We start from the raw sequence: 5,273 nt of genomic DNA, 5'->3' as shown, positions 1-5,273 counted from the left end.
AAGAATAAACTTACAATATTACAAAGAAAAAAAATATGGCGTATAGTATTATAACTAAAAAGTAGGATAAAGGGTAAAATAAGATTATTGAATTACTAGAACTAAACAAGATAACGACACAATCATACCAACTCATTGGTTATGTAAAGAGAGACTTTTTGTTATCACATGATAACAAATTTGAGTATACAATAAAATTTACAAAACAAGAAATTTGTAGATCAAAATATTAAATTTTAGCAAAAGCTAGTAATGCTTTACCATAAGGCCTCTGACGGAAGAAATAATCTCAATAATCAGAAAACAAGACAGGTTTGTACACTAGTTTTTCTCCATCTTTCAGCATTTGTGAAAATGGATCAATGAAACTGTCGAAGATAGGATTCACAAATACCTGTATGGATATCGAGCCCTGCTGGAATCTACCTCTACACAATGCTCGATACTCTTGTATCGATCATTACTCATGATCTGCAACGAGTCACCTATGTTAACCACTAAGGCACCTTTGATTGAATTTTCGTGGATCCATTTATTGCCTTTATTATCTCAAACTTATAGGCCTCCTATATCGTCATGGAAGAGCAGAGTGATGCAGGAGACGTCATACTGTCGGTGAGCCTCAATGGTGATACTTGGATATGCGCATGATGGATAATAATTTATGTTGATAGTTATAGTTCCTATCAACAGAGATTCTAATTTGATACGTCCAAACATACACCTCAATTAAGAGGTATAAACTGTCGAAGTCTACTGATAGAACTCAACATGAGTTGAGGTTGATCCCACAGAGAATTTCTTTAAAGAAATGATTTCATTGTCGTGTTTACCCAAATATCATTATTATTTCCTAAAGACAACAATTACGGAATGTAAAATGGGTTTATCTATAAAGCTCTAGTAACCAATGTTTTTAACTAAACTTTAATTTAACAATTATCTGAATATAAATTCTAAAGTAATTTCGATTATTAAATGAAACTAGGATTGTTCCCCATAACTTTGTATCTAATGTTTTTCCGTAGTTAAGTTTCAGGCAATTTGTCTCTACAAAATACAGGCAAGCCAAATATGTCTAATGCGTCTCAGTCTAATCAGATAATTTTCACTCAAGTCCTCTCGGTCCTAAAGTGTTAACAAGTTACACTCTCGCTTATAATAGTGTTAAAGTTCTTTCCTCTAAGACTCGAACTTTGACTCTATTTCATCAGTTTAAATTCAGCTTTTTCCCAACCATCACTTTTCTCTCAAATAAATGACATATACAGGCTACACTCTAATGTGTGCACTCATTATAATACATGAATAACACAAGTTCAATTAGAATTTGCAAATATAAATCGTCTTCTACTCGTCTTACGGAATTACACTTAGATTTACGTCATATATCCCACAATACCAGTTGTGGAATTTAGCCTCTCATGATTTCACATAAACTACAGAAGTATATAACGAAAACATGATAAGAAAATACTTATGAAAATAAGCAAAACCGATAAGTAGTTTGATAATTCAAAAATTGGAAAATCCAACTTCCAACTTTATTTGATGTTAATGTCGAAAAACAAAGCTAAGAATATTTCAAACTCATTCCTAGTTCCTAATATGATAATATAAAAAACTAAAAAAATCCCTAATGAATTCAAAATAAAGTGTTTAAAAAGAGTCCAACTTGAAATAAGACTGAACTTTCAGGCAACTCCACGGACGCACTAACGCTCCATCAAGGGCTTCACGGTTTGTGAAGCCCTTAGTGATCTAAACTTAAACTCTTAAAACTGCATTTTTCAAGGCTTGCACACTGTAATCTTTTCACGGACATCACCAAGGGTCGTGGCACTGACCACTCCGTGTAGGTACCCGTGGTCTTCACTTGGCCAATTCACTCTTCAGCTTCTCAAGGTCTCTTCAGTGGTTCAACTTTACGAACACATCACGACCTATCATAGGTATTACAGTCCATCAGGTCTATCGTGGTCCTTACTTGGCATTGCCACAAGTTGCCTTCTCAAATCCTGCTCACTGGAAAGGCACCATGATCTCTCTCACAGACCGTACTGAAGACCACGACTTGTGAAGTCATCCGTGGTCTTTACTTGGTCCACTTTCACTTTCACTCTGCATTTTTTTCTTTTTTTTTTCTCTTTCACATCCACATCTTTTACCTTTACAAACATTACCAAAATACATCATATTTACATAAATACACTCGATTGTAGTATTAATCCTTAGTTTTTGAGCATCAAATGTGTCAAGATTTCACGACACATCAACAATTTATCAAGTTAATTGATATTGAGACCCTTAAATAGCACCTCTATCAACTTCTTAGCGAGTGGTCTAGCCCACATTTGTACTCCAAGAATTGGTTCATATAAACAGTGACAAAGTCAAAAATTTAGTTAAAAGCATATAAAATTTAATGGCAAGTTAATTTAATGTCAATGTCAAGAATGTCATTAAGAGTGTTCAGATAGTCCATTAGAAACAACATTTTACCCCACAAAGGGTAGAAAAATAAGATTTGTGTGCATCCAATCATTAGTTAAGGAGTTATACTAAATATATTATTATAAAAAGATAAAAAAAAAATTCCTACTTAGGCAATATAATTCTGATTTAGGTTATATACACTTTTATTAAAATTTAGAGATAATAGTTGAAAACAATTAGTATTACACTAATAGAGCTCTTAAGTGCCTTTCAATCAGAAGAGTGATGAATCCACGATTTGGACTCATTTAGGGTTGCATTTTGATAGATTTGGTGTCCTCAAATGCATATTTCGTCTCTGAAACTGATAAAATACCTTGAGTTTCAGGTATTTAAACTTGGAGACGAAGGCATGGACACAATCGAGCAAAAAGGAATGAAGGCAGCTGAAAGATCAAAGAAATAAAGACCTGAGGATCACCGAACACCACGAGCGATTCGCCAAAGGGTCTTACCCTCGCCTAAAGTTCTAGTGAGCGGAGCCCTCAAGGAAAGGATCAAACCGGCCGTAAAGAGGAGCAATCGGCGTGTCGCCCAGAATTTCTGCGAAGTAGTACTATGTTGCCTAACGATCCGAAACGTGAAGATGCTTAAGGTAACACAGGACAACGATGAATATACCAAAGGGTGGATTGCCGAGTTGATCGGCGATCCCGACTAGCTACGTCGAGTGGTCCTTCGCATCAAAATTTTTTGAAAACTATAAATATATGTTTATATTTTTATCTTAGTATCAAATTTTGTAGTTTTGAACCATATTTTCAGACTTAGCTTCTATTTTTAAGTTTAAGAGAGCTTTTGAGAAACTTTTCCCTTGAACCTTGGAGATTTAAAGGTCCCCAACTTGAAGCAATTCAAAGTGGGTATTGGAAATTCTTCATCCTATACTCGTTTAAAGCAAATATAAATCATACCAATTGATGTTATCTCGATTTGATATCATTTTTTCCTTTTCTCTCTATGTCTAGCTAAAATCCCAATTCTAGGGATATGATTTTGTGGATAAGAGTTAAATCTATTGTTGGGTGTTGCTTATTGTTAGTATATTCGTTGTTTAGATGTGATTTCATTTAGTAGTTGTGTTTGAACTAAATGAGGTTGTACTTGCAAATACGATTTCACTTTATTGTTTTTGGCTTGCTCGAAAGAGAGGTTTTAAAACTAAGACTACTAAATTGGTAGCCGGTGGTTATTGGGTTGTCATGGGCTCAGCTCGAGAGAGTGAATCCAAGTCCCTCTCCCACACTTTCAGCTTGAGAGAGTAATTGGGCTAAGGTGGAGGTTGTGCTTAAAGTTGCAACTGGATGTTCAAGAGAAACCAAGTTGATTCGGGGTAAGTTGCTCGAGAGAGAATTCACCCACTAAATTCTAGCCTTGTTACATATATTCAATGATGTACTATAAATAGTAATTACCCTACGGTGTTTTAATCTCATATTTCGCTCACATCCAAGAATCTTGTTTGCCCATTAGTCTCTCTTGTTTTTTTTATGTTTTTAGTTGTTAATTCGACTGCAAACCCCCTATTGTTAATTGACACTTGTGTCACCCCCTCTAATTTACTATGTTTTTATTCGATAATTTCTTGTGGCTATGACTAGCATGGACTAATTTACACTTTGCTGAATTATTCTTAGAACCAATCCCTATGGAAACGATCCCAACCCTTGGTTGGGTTATACACTGGTTTACGACCATCAATGCTTAGTATTGGATGAAGCATTTTTTAACAAAGTTAAAACGAGTTATAAAGCAATGACATACTATGATAAAAGAATGAGTTACTGAATGAGCCTTACCATCCAAGCATCAAAATAATGGATAATATAAGAAAAATAAGTACCAACCAACAAATGCAGAAGGTGTAGGACACAACAAAAAAAAAACATGTAGCTTCAAATGAAACTACCCACCTTGTAAGCATTGTGGCAAGATCGAAAATGCACCTTTCAAGTGTTAGGGAAGGCCTAAAGCTAAGTGCAATTAGTTTTGGCATGAAGAAATCATTTGTAAGAACAAAACTCACTAGCAAGACGTAGATGCTCGAGGTGTAAATGAACAAGAGGAGGATCAACTCTTTGTTGCATCATGTTTCGCTAGCAATGTTTCCACCTAGTCGTGGTTGATTAGTAGAGGATGCACAAATCATTGAAGAAGTGGCCTATGAGTTAGCATTGCCTGCGGAGCTAGCTTCTGTTCATCCAGTCTTTCATGTCTCTATGTTGAAGAAGTGCCTAGGTGATCCATCATCAATCCTACATGTTGAAGGTTTGGGGGCTGGTGAAGACTTGTCTTATGAGGAGGTACCTGCTGAGATCTTAGACAAATAGGTCAAGCGGCTGAGGAACAAGGTGATTGCCACAGTGAAGGTATTGTGGAGAAATCATCTTTTTGAGGTGTTAAGTGGGAGGCTGAGGCCGGCATGAGATCCCGCTACCCTCATCTTTTAAGCTCTTGAGGTTAGACTTCCAACTCTTAAGCCTATGTTTCCTTATCTCTCCGTATTTTGTTGCTATTGGTTGACTATGCATAGTGATTTTATTATGATCTGACTGGAATTACAATGTGAAGTGGTAGTGTCATTCGGGGAGGAATGATCCTAAGGGGGGGATAATGTAACAACCCTAAAATGAATAGGATCAAGACTTAGGGTGTCAAGAATGCTTGTGATTGAACCAAGGTTCACACGGATTGATACGCGTAGAAACAGACATCAAAACCCTTGCCACGACAAAGTCAACTAACGTGGGGAGTTAGTTGAGCTTGGAAAGGTTGGA

At 36.1% G+C, this 5,273-nt stretch overlaps 1 pseudogene; it reads right to left on the bottom strand.

Moving 5' to 3' along the window:
- Nucleotides 1-229: 229 nt before the first annotated feature.
- LOC107003876 lies at nt 230-2,354 on the bottom strand (annotated as a pseudogene).
- Between the last annotated feature and the right edge of the window lie 2,919 nt (nt 2,355-5,273).

Source organism: Solanum pennellii, chromosome 11 (assembly GCF_001406875.1).
Source record: "Solanum pennellii chromosome 11, SPENNV200".
Taxonomy (NCBI): domain Eukaryota; kingdom Viridiplantae; phylum Streptophyta; class Magnoliopsida; order Solanales; family Solanaceae; genus Solanum; species Solanum pennellii.
Note: the sequence above shows the minus strand (reverse complement) of the source record. Positions and strands in the feature narration are given on the sequence as shown.